This window comes from Pteropus alecto, unplaced genomic scaffold (genome assembly GCF_000325575.1).
Source record: "Pteropus alecto unplaced genomic scaffold, ASM32557v1 scaffold185, whole genome shotgun sequence".
In the NCBI taxonomy this organism is placed as follows: Eukaryota; Metazoa; Chordata; class Mammalia; order Chiroptera; family Pteropodidae; genus Pteropus; species Pteropus alecto.
The window spans coordinates 6,652,358-6,670,721 of NW_006438088.1; the positions used below are offsets into that span (position 1 = coordinate 6,652,358).

Genomic DNA, 18,364 nt, shown 5'->3' on the forward strand with positions numbered 1-18,364 from the left:
CAAGTAAATAATATAACAATGAAAACCATATTTTAAAATTAGCAAAAGACATGAACAGGCACTTAATAGAGGAAGACATACATATGACTAATAAAAATAGGCAAAGATTTTCACCATTCTTTTTTATCTGAGAAATGTAAATTAAAACTGCAGTGTAATGCAATATGTAATCACAACACTGGCTAAATTTAAAAGAATGTTATTAAAGATGTCAAGCAACCTGAAACTCTCGTGCACGGATGGTGGGAGTGTACATTGCTACATCACTTTGGGAAACCATTGGCAATAGTTTCTAACATTAAACAGAGGGCTGCCTAATGATCCTGAAGTTAGAAGCCTGGGTATATATCGAGAGAAATTATTGAATGTGTATAAAAACAAAACAAAATAAGAAAAAATGACTATATGCAAAAATATTCCTAGTAACTGTACTTATAATAACCCAAATTTTAAAAAACTGAATATTTACCAATATTAGACATATGTGTATATACAATGCCTGTGTTGCTACAATAAAATATTGTACACAATACATTTTTTAAAAAGTATTTCTATTCATAACATAGATTAAGAGACATAACTTTGAATTTAAAAAGCTAGACACAAAATAATACATCATGTATAATACCATTCATATGAATTTAAAAGCAGGCAACCTAAACCAATATATGGTAATAGAATGCTTTATTGTATTTAAGTATTTCTTATACAATTTTTAAAGAACAAGGCTATGCTTATTCATATAAGACAGTAGTTTCTTGATCTTTATACTATCTCAAAAGAATGTCCAACTAAGATATCAGTTTATGTTTTAACTGTATAAATGATTATGTAAAGAATCGACATAGAATCATAAGCAAAGGGAGATTTCACTACTTATGCTTAAGTTTTTGCCATTTCAAGATGGACCTAGAACTTCCCTTAAATCAGAAAAATAAATTAATTAGGTTCTTTTCTAGAGAATCCCCTTTGAAAACTTGATGCATATGTAGTGATAATAATGTTACTGCTAACCAATTTAATTTAGACTGTGGTGAACTCTTTTTGAGAAAAATGAAGAAAGATTGAATGTTGAAGATTAAATGTTGTCATTCATTTAATGACTTAATTTGAGTTGCATGCCATTTATTTATATAATAAAAATAGGTTATTTTCGATGAACTAATGAAAAATATGGTCATTATTAACAAAAGCTATAACATTATCACTATAGGTGCTTAATAATAAATAGATGAAAATCAGTAAGTCAATGAAAGAATGTATAGAGACATTTTTTCATTAAGTTCTGGACTCAGTTCTTTATCTCTTAAGTTGTATAGTTTAAAGGATAGTTTAAACTATTGAATAGTTTATAAGCTCATGCGAAACATACAAATGAGATGTTACATAATTATTAATTAATTTAACAGATATTTATTTAATGCCATCCATTCTTCCAGATATGCCGGAGGGAAAAATAAACGTTTCCTGTTCTAATGGAGATTTCACAGAATGTAAACATCTTTCAACTTTCTTTTTAGCTTTCTGTAGTAAACAAGAGGTGAATCTTAAATAAGGAGAGAGTGAATGGCACTGAGGCTTGGGTACATGATATAACACTCTGTTAGCCACACACACACCTCACATGCACATGGCCACAAACACATCCTGGGTTCGGTCCCAAGAACCTGCCTTTGTAAGTCACATTTTCTAGAAAAAGAGAGAGAGAGAGAGAGAGAGAGAGAGAGAGAGAGAGAGAGAGAGCACAAAAGAATAAAAGCAAAAGAAGTTTACTTGTTGCCTTTTCCCCAGAGACCATTAGTCTAAAAAGAAGATACTGTTATCATAACATTCATGCCAATTTACATTAAGATTTCAAAGGATGTGATTGCATGGAGAAAGCCCTGGGTATTAACTGCAAGGCCATATTCCAAGACATATCTCAAGCCCCACCTCATCAGATCACTCAAATTTTCAGTCACTAAACCGGCTTGTGATCGCAGATGCTTTTATGATTTACAAGACTTTTTGGTATTCACCATATGCATCACATGTGGAATTTTATTATGTTTCTTTTTGTGTACATGCTCTTCAGCCACAAATACATTATATCATGCTGAGTTTATTTTGTGCTTAAAATATTGTCCATAAACTTTAGGTCAAATGATGAAGTAGAAGGGTACTCATTATGATGGTAATGGTGATGGGAAAAGTAGAAGTAATAGAAGTAGAATAAGTATTTATTATTATGAACTGAATGCTTACGTCCCCATCAAATTTATATGTTAAAGCTCTAATCCTCAATGTGATGGTCTTTAGAGGTGGGGATCTTTGGGAGATAATTAGGTTAAGATGACCTTATGCAGGAAAGGCCCCATGATAAGATTACTGACCTTGTATGAAAAAGAAAGAGACCAGCACTCTCTCTTTCTCTATGAATAAGGACACAGGAAAAGGTGGGCATCTACGATGCAGGAAGAGAGTTCTCACCAGGAACAGAATCTCCCAGCACATTAGTCTTGAATTTTCCAGTCTCCGAACTTGAGTAATTAATGTCTATTATTTAGGCCACTCAGTCTACAGTATTTTGTAATGGAAACCTGAGCTGACTAAAACATTTACTGGAGACTTATAACATGCTAGGAAGATACAAGGTAATGACTTAATTTATTATTATGTCCTTTAATGTTAGAAACAAACGGATATGGTAAGTGCTACTATTAGCTACTATTATTGCCATGTTACAGATGAAGAAACTGAAACATAGCAAGGTTAAGTATTTTGCCCAAGCTTTCATCGTCAGTGGCAGAAAATCTGTCTGACCACAGTCCTATTATACTAATAACATTCTGCTATCCCATAAATCTGTTATGTTGCTTTTCAATTAAAATCAGAAGCCATTTCTAATAAATGACCATCAAAATTCAGTTATATGTCTCAATTTGACAACAAATAATCAGGAATACACATGATAGATTTTATTGATGAATAAAAAGCCTTATTTTAGAAAGGAAGAAACAAGTTTGAGGGCATTATCATGGAATTAAAATACTTATGTCACATATGCACTATTACAAATCTGTACAGTAAAATAAGCTTATATTCGTTCATTATTTTACTTATTCAACATATATAAATAAGAAGTTTAATAATTAAACAAGAAGCCAGCTTATTTATTAGACAACATACATGTGCTGATAGACAGAGCAATGCAATGGTATAGAAGAATAGATAAAATAACTAAGTCTGGAATGTCAGAGAAAGTTTCTGGGCAGATATGACATTTAAATTGGCATTGAACAATGAGAATTCTTTTGCAGTCAGATGATGTCTTAACTTGAAAATTAGAGGACTATTCATGTTGACAGCTGATAGATCATTAAAAATATTTTTTTGCTGATTCTTCACTATATGATTTTTCTTACATAACCCAAAAGGTTATACTAGTGACATGATGTAACAATTTATATGTGTACTAGACTACTCAGTGCTTCTTCCCATAAAATTTAAAAATTAATAATATAAATATTGTTGAAATATTCCTTATTTAAACAAGAACTAACTATCATCAGTGAATTCATGGGTAGATGATAACAAAAACTCAGTCTAATCTATTATTATTAAAAGTTATAATATACTAATAATGTTTTAATCAATTGTGTACTAATTCTAATTTTAACGTCAAGAGCAAAATTTTAACACTTAAGGACTGATAGGCATAAAAATTAATATCTTTAAGGCTTATACTTACATATCAATATATTTGGGTAATCAATGATATATTTTAAATGATATGCTGTATTACATTTACATAAATTCAGGTGGAAGTACTTAAATGTAAAAATAGGAAGAAAAGGTACAATGTAAATAACCCATCTAGAAAAGAAGAGCTCATTCGTGTTAATAGCTAGCAAAACAGTTTGGTAACTAAATTTAGTTGGCTCCATTTAAAAAAGTAACAGTTTTGTTTTAAGATGACAATATTTTCAATATGCTGGAAATTGCACTTTTGCACCTGTTTAAATTTAAAATAAAAATTTTTAGTTGGAAAATAAATATGCTCAAAAGAGGGCATAGTTTTAAAAATTATTCTAACAGTAATGCAAAGAAAATATTTTGATGTCACTTATATGAAGAATGAATGTTAATTTATGAAACAAAATCAGACAAAAATATGGTAGTGAAGACAATGAAAAGGACTATATCAAGTTTAGACTATAAGGCAAAGAAAACAAGGTTTTTTTCAGTAGAATAATTTAAATATCAGTATATACTACCCATTTTCATTTTAAAACATAGCACTTGATTTGGCACAATGTTTCGATGCAACTGTTTGAAGTGCTGAGTTATTTTGTCACACGGAGTCATATATTTAGTTATGTCCACTAGGTATATTTTCCTAAGCTTTTTTCCATTATAGTTTATATTGGTAAATGTCAATAAGATCTGGATCTCAACATACATGTTGTACATATGAAACGTAAATGCTACAATTGTCTTTTAAATGTACATTGTGTATCACTCAGGGTTGTATAAGGCAGGAATTTTTCTGTGTCACTGTAGGTTAGGATTGATGCATGAACTGTGTTAGACGGCAAGACTGAATTGTTTTCAATGTAATCCTTAGAGAGTCTTTTAGAAAAGGGAAAACAATGATTTTGAAGGTTCATTTCAGTGCCAGCTGGCAAAGATCTTACAGGTTATTATATTTTACCCATACTACATAATTATTTAAATGTTTCCTTGTGCAACATATAAGAAAAGTACGTATTTATCAACATTGAAATTTTAAAAATGTGTTTATAGTGGCAAATGAATTAAAAAGTAGGAAACTGTGCCAAATACCACTTTGTCTGTATTGCATTAGTATTCTTGTTTTACAAATATTTACTTTTTTAATAGATTGGATATCAGGTCTGAGATATTTAGTTCTATCTTAACTGAGGCAGAGATGCACCTGGAAATCTATTGTTTCTATTTTCTGCCAAATTCAATATTTATTTTATGGGAACAAATTGCTAAGTAATGTTTTTCATTGACTACAAGTCTATATTTATTTGGTCAGAATAGTGTGAAGATAAGTAAAAAGCAGTTAAAAAATGGGGAATTCACTTAAAAATAAGCAACCAATTAAAGAAATCAGTTGTCATACATTACTTGATTCAAGAAATAATTATTTAAAATTCGTACAATTTCAGGATAGCATTATATAACTTAGACTTATTTTTTTCTTTAATTTTTTAAATGATAAATAACCATACATAATAAGTATCTAAATAGCTCTTTTCTTAAACAAAAAGTCTTTATTTTCTTTCTTTTTTTGTTTTTTACTTTTTTTTCAAACAATATTTTGGCTATTCACTAGTAAAAGGAACATAAATATTCTCTTGCAGAGACAGTTTCATGGACGTGTAACCAGTGAGATCTTAAAGGGTCCTACATTTAGATTAATGCTCTGTTACTGTCACTTAGAAATGGGTAGTATATTTATGAACATATAGATTTTGCACTAGGGCTTAAAAAGTAATTGCCTGTTCTTGACTGATGAATTTGGGTGAAATAGACAAATGAATTATTTTAAAATTTTGATTACATAATACAGGTCTCTATGGTTAATATGAAGATAAAAATGTGTGTTGCTTTTAGAAAAATACTTAAAAATAATCCAATTGGAATGTTTTAAGAGATATTATAGTAAACGGCAAACAAATTTCTTTGAGAATATTATAACAAAATAGAATTAGTACAGGATATTAAATATTGAAAGTATGGGGAGTTTGAGGTGTTAAATGCAACACAACTAGCCTTCTATGGAGTTTCATTAAAGAAGACTATTATCAAATCAATTATACAGAATATCTACCATCTAGCTTGCCTTCTAACCAAATGTTTTTCACACTTCAGTGATACAATAGTTTCCTCAGTAGCTGTTTTTTATTCAGGCACTTTGACCCATTAGATCCAGAATAAGGCCACAGCAATCGCTTTTAACAAATACATCCAGGTGGTTCTGAGTTAGGCTCCTCCAGGAATCATACTTTGAAAAATACTGATCTGACTATCATAGTATCCAATTGGTTTGAAGCTAAAAATACATTTTCCATCCATTAAACAACGCTGCAATTATTAACCCTTTTTATGGTTAAAGATTGCTTCATTATGTACATATAAATGCTTTTGAAGAAATAAACATTTTTAGCTGGAAGTTATGCATCGGTTTTTATGAAAAATTTCCTTTCAATTAGTAAAAAAACCTATAGTAAAATGGTCAGATGGATAATGTAATCGGATATCTATAGCTAAATCTAATAGAAATATTTGGAAAATTTATACTTTCTCTTTATGAAATTATCCTATGAGTTTACAAAGGACAATTTTTTTTTCATTATAGTGACATCAATTAACAAAATCCAAGAAGTTTCAAGTGTACGATTCAACAGTAAGTCATATATATGTTGCATTGTGTGTTCCCATCAGCACTTTTTAAAGAAAGAGAACAAAAAAATCATCAAATTTATATGGAAGCACAAAAACCTTGAATCACTAAAACCATCCTGAGAGAAAAGAACAAGGTTGGAGATATCACTCTGCTTGACTTCAAATTATACTACAAAGTGACAATAATAAAAATGGCAAGATATTGGCAGAAAAGCAGACACACAGACCAGTGGAACAGAATTGAGAGACCAGAAGTAACCCCCCACCCCCCACCCCCGTTTATGTAGGCAAATAATTTTTGACAAAGGAGCCAAAAACATACAATGGAGAAAGGAAAGCCTCTTCAATAAATGGTGTTAGGAAAACTGCAAAGGACAACTTTTAAGACAAGCAATGTGTGGACTAAAATAAGAAAATGGGTAGAATTGTGATGGAAAGAAAATTAAGTCATAGTTCTAAGTAATTTTTTCCATTATCTAAAAATAAGGCTGGCTTAATTTAATATGCATAATGTTGTCGTAAAAGTATGTTTAATACTTTGCATATGTGAAGAAAGTAACATTACTCAGATCAACATGAATATCATGACTAATTTGGCTTTTTATATGTTAAGTGATCAGCACAGTTATATTTAGCAATCAAATGAAACTGCTATAGAATCAGAAAATATTCACGCAAGTGTCTTTCCTTCCTCAGCATCTAATTTTAACCAACTGAATTATTTTAAGTATCTTATTCAACAATTGAAATAAAAAAAATTGCTTTTTAATGGAAAATCTACATTCATCATAAAAATAAAACAAAAAGTCCTTGGCAGAGGTTTTTCTCCACAGAAACAGGCTACTTTTCTATGGTATATTTAACAAATTGTAACAACACAAATTTAGGAAATTATATCTCAAAATTTCAAGAAACAAAAAGAGTATGCATATAAGAATCTGTTTAGTTCTTAGTCTATTTATGACTTTTAAGTCACAAAAAGTTGAGGGATGGCATTATTACAATTTATTTTAATAGTCAACAATTTGTGAAGATTTATTTTAGAGGGAAGTTGAGAAGATAATAAACAAATAAAATAAATGAAATAAAACATTCACTATTTGCTTATTTGAGGAAAATAAACATGTGCTTTAAGGAAATTATCCTCAAATAATGTAGTAAGGGCAGATAATATTTACTATGTATTTTTAAAGCCAATGTCAATACTATTAATATTTTCTCCTAAACACTTAAGACATCATGTTAATGACATAATGAAACAGAATTTATATTACATTATATTAGTCAGAACTTGAGAATAGTTTGTTGATTCAGTAACATTAACATGTTACACTGCATGTAAGAAAATCTTACCTATAATAAAGTGATGAACTGAAGAAAACAAATTTTTTAATAACAAATAATAAACGGATTCAATTGGCAGCAGATTGAATGAATGTGAATAAAAACATATTTGGTAGTTTACTATTCAGATTTAAAATACAATCAAACTGAGTACATATGTGATTATATGTCTTAATTCTAGTTGCATATCTAATAGCAATAGCAAAAACACTACTTAGCTTGTAAACTTAATAACTTGTACTTTATAATTACAAGTCAGAAATGTATATGCAGTGTTACTGCTACAATAAAACATAAAATAAGTATTTAGTGACTACTTTATTGTACAGAGGTCTATCCCAATTTTTACCATGCCCTATTAAAAATTTCAATCTGTCAAAACTGAAATAATTTCAATTCTTCCTTCACTATATGTCAAATCTCTACCTATAAGGAAAGAACGCAAGATCTCAAATGAAGAGCTGTATCTAAAATTTGTTAACACTAAGTAGTTCATTGACAAAGCAGTATGGTCATGGCTCTATTTATGCTCTCATTCTTCATAGCGGAGAGTGGTTATCTACTAGAGGGACAAAGTAATAATGTCATTTTCTTTATTATGTCATTTTCTTTATTATTAGCACTATTAATGTCATTTTCTTTATTATTAGCACTATTATTATTATTAATTAAACTCCAAACATTATTTGGATTTCACCAGTTTTATTATTAATATACTCCTTTCTGCTTCATGATCCAATTGAAGGCAACATTAGGGTGGTTTTAAAACTGCATAAATTCATGACAGAAAGAAATCTAACTGCAGGCAGTGAACACACAATGCAATATATATATATATATATACCTTACTGTTGAATTGTACACCTGAAACTTACTGGATTTTATCAACCAATGTCACCATAAAAAATAAATTAATTTTAAAAAACTGCATAAATTCAAAAAATTGTGTCTTATCTCTTCTATACTTTCACTCACTTTGCTAATTCATCTGTTTTTTTCTGAGTTCAAATATAGTAAACATTCCCTTAAGTGGCATCCTCCCAATAAATTATCACACCTTTGACAGAATTCAGCAAATTCTGTCTTCACAGACTCTATTTCCACTTTCAAAACTATATTTTCTGTATGTTACAAGATCCTTCTCTTTAAATACAAAGTCTCTTTTAAAAATGTTTCTATTTTTAGAGCTTCATTTCTTATACCTCTATTTATCTGCAAATCTATATTAGCACACATTAACTTCTAAACTGAATACCAGCTGCATATCTCCGATATTTTGTCTGAAAATGTCATCTTGCATAACCCACCAATATTTAAACTAAACCAGTCAATTAATTCCCTTTCTTTTAACAATAATCTCTGATATCCATTAATGGATTAATTTCTTCAAACTCAAAATTAAAAACTTAAAAACATCTTTGATGTTAGCCTTTTGTCTCTCTTCTATTTTTTGCCAATCTCAAAATCTCATCAAATAGTTCTTTAAAAAATATTTCCCACAATTCTTTACATTTCTTTTGACTTCACTAATTCATGAATTTTCATTTTAATCCTAGATTAATTTTAAAAAGCACCCACCTCTCTCAATCAAACTATTCTTTAATAATTCATCTACAGTTAGCAAGCCTACTTTATCACAAATCTTATTTTTCCAGGTTATTTATCTATTGAAAATATTGAGGCATTTTTTCTTATTTGTGGAACAAAAATCTAAACTTTTAATACTGGCACTTAACTGCCCCCCCTTCCCAATATGACTTCAATTTGCTGCACCATTACACCACAGGTGCATTCATTATTTTATTTAGCTGGAATATTCACGCAATGAGCATCAAGATCTATGCTTGTGAGAGATTACCTTCTGGAAAGAGGGGATGAGAATGTCAGTAAATCTACTCTCCAAAAAAGCAATAAAAGTATCGCCTTCCCCCGCCCCTGTAAAAAAAAAAAAAAAAAAATCCAATAAAATCTAACTATTTCAGAACTCTAGAAATGAACCAAATTCACATAATAAATTGAAAGCATTTACTCAAGATATACTGAATTTCAGTAAGAACAGTGGACTGTGGCTTTTTAACTTAGGGCTATTCCTATCTTCCTTCATTCTCCAGCTCAGTGGCATGATAGGCATGATAGCCAGCTGACTTACAGCCAACAAAGACTCATCTCTATTGGAGCTCTGTTGAAAACCCTGTCCCAGAATACAATCTATAGTATGACAAAATGAAAAGCTTTCTGGAATATCTCCATTCTCAGGTCTTTGTAAGTATTTGATTTAACTTGAGGCTCAGCTCTGGGAAAACAAAATGAAGCAAAACAAAAAATCCTATTACTGAAAACAATAGCATTTTGCTGGTAACATCACCTAAGACTAAGTGTAGTTGGGGCACACAAGAGCCTGGCCAAAAATTTAAAAGAAACTGCTAAATTTTTATCTTCTCTATAGTTTTGTCTTTTCCAGAATGTCATATGAATGGAGTCATATACTATGCAGGCTCTTCAGACTGGCAACTTTCATGTAGAATTATACATTTAAGATTCATCCAGGCTTTTTCATGTCTTGACAACTCATTTATTTTTATTAGTGGATAGTATTTCATCATATGTCATGCTGCATTTTGTTTTAATTCAGTTATTGAAGGATGTCTTGGGTGTTTCCAGGTTTGGCAATTATGAATAGTTTCTATAAACACCCAGGAATAGCTTTTTGAGTGCATATACATTTTCTAATCATTTGGGTAAATATCTAGGAGTGTAATTGCTATGGTAACACTGTGTTTAGCCCTGTAAGAAACTGCCAAACTGTCTTCAAAATAACTGTGTCATTTTGCACTCCACCACCAATGAATGAGAGTTCCTGTTGCTACACATCCTCACTAGCAGATAGTATTGTCAGTTTTGTTTTGTTTTGTTTGTATTTCAGTCATTCTCACATGTGTGTAGTGGTATCTTAATATTGCCTTTATTTGCCCTTCCCTAATAACAAATGATGTTGATGATCTTTCCATATGTTTACATGCTATCTTTTTTTAGTAAAGTATCTATTCAGATGTTTTTCTCATTTTTAACTAGGTTGCATGATAAAATAAAGCCTCCCTATTTCCAAATATTGACATCCAAATTCTTGCAACTCTGTTATGTTAAATGGCAAAAGGGACTTTCTAGATGTGATTAAATTAAGAATCTTGAAATGGGAAGATTAAACTGGATTATCTAATTAGGCCCAGTGTAATCACAAGGGATCTTAAAAGAGAGAGAGGTAAAGAATCAGAATCAGATAAGGAGATATAATGATGTAAGCAAAAGTTGGAGTGACATGGGACCAGGGTCAAGCTCTAGAAGGTGTAGGAGGCAAGGAAAAAATTTTTTCCATAGGGCCTCAAAAGAAGTATATATTTGCTGATCATTTGGGACTTAAATCTTCCAGAATTGTAAAATAATAAATTTTTGTGTTTTAAGCCTCTGAATTCATGATAATTTTTTACAACAAAAATAAGAAACCAACACAGGTTATTTATTTTCTTATTGCTGAATTATGATTTGTTTTATATTCATTAGATATGGATTTTTAAATATTTTTCCTGATCAGTGGTTTTTTTTCTATTCTCATAACAATAGATTTTCAATTTTAATAAAAGACAACTTGTTTCATGGATCCTGATATTGGTATTGTACCAAAAACTCATTACTAAACCAAGTCACGTAGATATTTTTGCCTAAATTCATATTTTACACATAGAAATAAATAATTGTTCCTGCACCATTCGGTGAAAAAATTTTTCTTTTTCCTTTGAATTGCTGTTTAGTCTTTGTCAAAAATCGGTTAACTATATTTCTGTGGGTTTTTATTTGGGTTTTTCCATTCTGTCCCATTGATCTATGAGTCTATTCTTTCACCAATATGATGCTTTCTTGATTGTCAGAGCTTTATAATAAATCTTGAAATACAGCATGAGTCCTCAAACTTTGTTCTTCAGTGTTGTGTTGGCTATGTGAAGTTCTTTGACTGTTTACATAACTTTTTAAATTAATTTGTCAACATCGACAAAGTAGCTTGCTGAGATTTTAATGAGGATTTTATTGAATTTGTATATATCAAGTTGAAAAAAAAATTGGCATCTTAACCATATTATGAACAGAATATCTCTCTACTTATTTAGATCTTCGATTTCTTTTATCAATTGTGTAGTTTAATACATACAGATCCTAGAAATATTTTGCTTAATTTATACTTAAATATTCCATTTTAGTGCTATTATAAATCGTACTTTTTAAATAAAAATTTCAATAGTTTATTTCTGGTATATAGGAAGGCTATTGATCTTTGACTATTGATCTTGTTAACTGCAAATATGCAATACTTACTAGTTCCAGGAGATTTTATATAGATTCTTTGGTGTTGTCCACAGAGACGATCATTTTATCTGTGTAGAAAGACAATTTTCTTTCTTTCTTTTCAATAATCTCTGTACATTTCATTTTTTTTTTCTTACTGTACTAGCCAGGACTTCTGGTATGATGTTGAATTGAAATGGAGAGATGAATTACTTTGCTCTTGATCTAGAAGGAAGTGTCTTGTCTCTCACCATTAAGTGTAATAACAGCTGTAGGGGTTTTGTAGATGTTTATTACAAAGCCAAAGAAATTCCATTCTCTTACTCGTTTGCTGATAATTTTTATCCTGAATTGTTGTTGGATTTTGTCAAATAATTTTGTGAGTCTATTGAGCTGACTATATGGTATAACTTCTTTTATAATGTTGATATGTTTTATTGCATTTATTGTTTTTAATGTTAAATCATCCTTGAATAGTAGAACTAAATCTCACTTGGTTGTGTAATAAATCGATAGAACAATTCCTAAGAGTATAAGATCAGTCTCACCCTTCTTTCATTCCTGACATTGATAATTTGTGTCTTTTCACATTTTATCTTAGTTAACCTGTCTAGATGTTTCTCAATATTATTGATCTTTCCAAAGAACCAGCTTTTTTCTTTGTTTGTTTTCTTTAATTTTTGTTTCCAATTTGTTGATTTTAGATTGAATTTTTATTATTTTTTTTCCTGCTTTTTGTAAGCTTAATCTGCTTTTCTTTCTCTACATTAGTAAGGTGAAGGCTTAAGTTATTGAGTTTAGATTATTTTCTAATATATGCACTTAATGCTATAAATTAACCTCAAAGTATTGCTTTTGCTGCATTTAACAATTTTTGATAACATGTGTTTTCATTTTGTTTAATCAAATTATTTTTTATTAATCTTGAGCCTTCTTTTTGACTCATGTGCTAATTAGAAGTATATTTTTAAATTTCCAAATATTTAAGAATTTTCCAGTATCTTTATGTTTTTGATTACTACTTTAATTCCTGTGGTCTGTGAATACACTTTGTAGGATTTCATTTTTTTTTTTTAAATTTATTAAGGTGTGTTTTATGTCTCAGAATATGGTCTACATTTATGAATATTTCAAGTGAGCTTGAGAAGAATGTATGTTCTGTTGTCGAACGTAGTATTTATTACATATCAACTAGTTAAAGTTGACTGATTTGTTCAGTTTGGTTCATCTATATTGTTATTGATTTTCTGCATGCTCGATCTATCAACTACTGACAGAGCGGTGTTGGAGTCTCCAGTTAGTAGGTTTGTTTATTTTCCCTTGCAGTTCTGTCAGTTTTTGTCTCTTCTATTTTGATGTTCTGTTGTTAGGTACATATACATTAAGGATTGTTATGTTTTTTCTAAAGAATAGACTTCTTTCTTATCAGGTAATCTTCCTTTTTATCCATGAGCATTTTCCTTGTTTTTAATTAAGTATGCTTTCTATGAAATTAATATAGTTACTCTAGCTTTCTTTCAATTGGTGTTATCTTTCCCCTTCCCTTTAATTTTAATGTACCTATGTACATTTAAAGTAGATTTCAATATAAACAATATATACCCGGGTCTTGTCTTCACAAGATGCTCATCTAAATGAAACTATGTTTACAGAATTAAAGAAAAGTATGTCAACTATGTTTCACTAAATGGAGAATTTTAAAAAAGAGATAGAAATAATAATATTTTTATTGTAATAAAAACAAAGGATAAAATAGAAATTTTGGAGCTGAACAGTCAATAACTAAAAAATGTTACTAGAAAGATTCAATAACAGATTTTAGCTGGTAGAAAAAAACATAACTAATGAACTTGAACATAGGTTGAGGGAGATAATCCAGACTGATGACCAGAAAGAACAAAAAAATTAAGAAAAATAAACAGAGATTTGTAAACATGAGGGATAACATCAAGCATGCCAACATATGAATAAAGAAAAAAACTCAGAAAAATAGAGGTAAATCAGCAGAAAAAAAATAAAGAAATAATGAACGAAATGTTCCCATTTACTGTAAATATTTAATCTAAACATTTGAGCAGCTCAACAAACTAAAAGTAGAATAACCTCAAAAAAATCTCCACTTAGACATTTCTTAGTCAATCTAATGAAACTCAGATATGAAGAGAAAAGCTTCAAGGCATCAAGAGAAAAATGACTTATCATATATGAGAATCCTCTATAAGATCAGTAGCTGATTTATCTGAAACCACATAGGCCAAGAGGTAGTGGGAAAATATATTTAAGTTTTGAAAGAAAAACACTATTAACCAAGAATTCTATGTCTTATAAAACTATTCTTCATAAATAAAGGAGAAATTAAGACATACTCAGCAAAGTAGAGAACAACAGAATTGATTATATATATTTTTCATTATATATATATAATAATGGTACTAATATATACAGTGGAATATTATCCAGATATAAAAAGGAACAAACTATGAATATATGCATTATGCCATGAATGAACCTCAAAACATTTTAGTGAAAGAATGCAGTTTTGTTCTGTGAAAGAATCCAAAACATTAGAGACCAAATACTTTGATTTGTTTTATCCAGAAGACACAAAGCTATAAAGACAGCAAGTAGATAGTTAGTAGTCACCCAGAGGGAGTCTGGGAAGAAGAATAATAAATGGTACATGTATGTAAATAGTATATGTTCATTTTGGAATGATAAGATGTTCTAAAGTGGATGTATTATGTTTTCACAATAAATAATGCATTTACAAAAAATCACTAAATTGTATATTTAAAAAGAATGAATTATATAATATGAAAAATATGACTCAAAAAAGCTATTTAAATAAGGCGAAGGAGGAACTATGCTAGAAGCTGAGCATGCAAAGAGTAAAACATGATTCCCACCTTTATCAGCTCACTGCTTAGTGAGTTTAGATAAAGACAGATAACTAGAAACCCCTTCTAACCACCACCAAAAATAGAGAAAAAAATTCACCAATGGATTCCAGTGTAATTTTCTGTTTGAAATAAAGTCTAGTATCGTGGTTGCAGATTGACATGTTTGAGGAACTGAAAGTTCCTATTATTTGTCCTGTTGAAAACTATAGTATAATGTGGAAGGTAGTGAGAAGTGAAAGTCAGCTAACAATTTGGAAATACAAAGACATCTTTTCTACAGTCTATGGAATCTATTGTAAGTGCTCAAGACCGAAAACTTGCAGTAATGCATAGAAGAAATGACAGTTCACTAAAATAAGATAATGGTTGTCCCTAAATAGAAATAGAAAATAAGTGATATTTAAAAGATACCTTTCTAAGATTTAGCATAAAGCAACTTGAAAAATACCTAAGAGTACATTTAAGGAAATTTATCATGTTCACATGCCTAAAATAATTCTGGACAAAACTATATTTGCAATAATGTTTATATTATGTTTCAAGGATAAAAATTTATACAAAAAGTGTATATATGCTGTTTTACTTTACTTTGCAATTGAGATTGCATTACAATGATGGTTAATATTGCTTGGTAGTGGAGCAGTGGGTATAAACAGTGTGTCCTCTACAGAAAAACTTATATCAATCAATGCTTAAATGCAAGCTATGTGAAATTAGAGATTTTTGTCTATTTCGTTGACTTGTGTATCTGCAACACTGAGAAAATTGCCTGTACATAGTAGGCACAAAATATATTTTTGTTGAATAAATGGATATGCACAAGGGTCAGGGGGAAAGCTCTTAAAAAGGATGCTATTTGTCAGCAGATATGTCAATGTTGAAGGAATTGTTTGAACTGAGATATCCCAAATTGAAAATACATTTCCCAGGAATTTGTAATAGTTAACAAGAAAGGGTAGTACCATTCTACCTTGGACCCAAACATAATGAACTAGACCTAAATAACTAGATATTTAAACTTTCTCCAAGAAGAAAGAAAGAGGATCTTGAGTATCTAACCAATTGAAATGTTCTTATATCATTTACGGACACTCAGTGACTCCTGTTATTGTATTAATAGTGAAGGCAAATAATTTAATATGACTTTGTGAAACAATGAACATGTCCTATGAGCAAAACACTTGGACACCAACTTTGTCATTGTCTGAAGGAAACTAACTCATTTAGAATTTCAGGAGAGGGTGAATTTTTTTAAATCTAACTTGCTTATGCTTATTAATAGGTTTTATGATCACAGTCTCTTGCTGATTTGTTGAGACTTGCTATGGGCTAAGAACTATCTTAATTATTCTCCTCTGTTATCTAACATAATGCCAGCAACAATTTATAGGTTTGTTGTATAGATGAGGAAATTGAGAATTTGTAGATATTAAGTGGAATTATCTAAGTTCCAGCATGACAGAGATTCTGTCTACTTTAATGCTGTGTCTTTAGTGCTACATCAGGTGCCTTATAGGCTGATTTGTGTCCTACCCTTCAAATTTATATGTTGAAGCCCTTAAATCTTAGTATCTCAGATTATGAGCATACTTGGAGATAGGGCCTTTAAAATGGTGATAAGTTAAAAATGAGGTCATAAGTGTAGGTCCTGGTCCAATTTGACTGATGTCATTTAAGAAGAGGAAATTTGGATTCAGAGAAATACCCATGGTGCATGGTGCTCTTGCACAGGAGAAGACATCAGAATACACACACACACACACAGGAAAGGCCATATGAAAACATAGCAGGAAGATGGCCTTCTGCAAGCCACAGGAGTCTTCAGAAGAAGCAAGTCTATGGCCATGCCAGCCTGAACATGTCCAATCTCATCTGATCTCAGGAGCTAAGCAGGGTTGGGCCTGGTTAGTACTTGGATGGGAGATCATCTAGAAAATCCAGGTGCTATAGGCATTAAAAAAAAGAAAAGAAAAGAAAAAAGGAAAACAAACAAATAAACAAACCCTGCTGACACCTTGATCTTGGACATCTAATCTCCAGGAGTATGAGAAAAAGATTTCTGTTGTTTATGCAACCCAGAATATGGCAGCCCTAGAAAAATAATACAGTGGTCATAAATATATGTTGCATAAATTAAACGTGTTGTCCAATTTCACAAAATTTAGCATCTCTGTAACCAGCCTGCAGCTAGATTCTAAGTTGTCCTACTTATACCATAACCTTCTGGCTTGTAGGAGCTAATCTTTTATATTACTACAGCAGCCAGATTCTTTAAAGGAATTCTAAATTAGGCAACTCTAATTTCAATTTTTTTTGCCATAGGAATTTTTCAATAATTTATAAAAGGCTCATATATTTTTGGTAGTTTAGATGTTTAAACCACCTTTTCGTGATGCTTAGAACTCGATCATGGGGGCCAATTGCAAGACAGATGTTCAAGCAAATGCAGCATTTTTCTTCAAGGAACATTCCCTCCAACCACAGAAATCAGCAGACACAATATAGATAATATTAAACTAAATGCAATATAAGTAGACCTATAGGAAATTAAAGATAAATATATGTGTATTTCTATATGGCATCAATACAACTGAAATATCGAAACATATTTCTCAACCACAAAAGTGTACATATTTTTAAATATTCAAGGAAATAAATGTTAAAGCCATTCCTCTCACTGAATTCAACTCTCGAAGACTAGAAGATTTGGTGGGCCAGATCTCAAATCTGACACTACAGAGATTTTGTGGTTTAATAGCCAATCTACTCCACCTGGGACACAGAATTACATTTAATCCCTGGGATTACAGAGTGTGATTAGATAACTCGACTAAAGAACACAGAGAAAAAAATAACTAAATTCATAGGGGTAGAGACAGATATAGTTGAACAAGCTACACAGGCAGGTCTAGATGGCAGAAATAAAAATAAATGAAATAACATACTGAAATAAAGTACACAATAATATTGCCTACATTTATTCCTAAAATAGTAGCTTTGATTTACTTTTTTCACATGAAGAATTAAAGTTCTACTCATACATTCTTTAAGAGAAAGCTATAGTCCATAGTTAACTTTTATTTCCAGTTCTGATTTACAATCAAACTTCTCATACTGAATTCAGTTCACATTACAGATTTGCTACAGAAAAAATGTTTAAAAATAATTGTGTAGGTCCTTGCAAATGTAAATAGCTTCTTAAATGAGGCCATTGATAGTACTTGAATTAAATTAGGTAATAAGGATCTCTTCCTGAAAACTATGTTCTATTGCTTTAAGAGATTATTAACAGTATATTCAAGAAGTTTACGACCAATAAAATATTATACTGATAAAAAATTTGTATATATAATGTGTGTGTGCGTGTG

General features: G+C 30.3%; 1 pseudogene; it reads left to right on the forward strand.

The window, feature by feature from the left end:
* Window positions 1-16,830: 16,830 nt before the first annotated feature.
* Window positions 16,831-16,949, forward strand: LOC112482589 (annotated as a pseudogene).
* The last annotated feature ends 1,415 nt before the right edge of the window (window positions 16,950-18,364 follow it).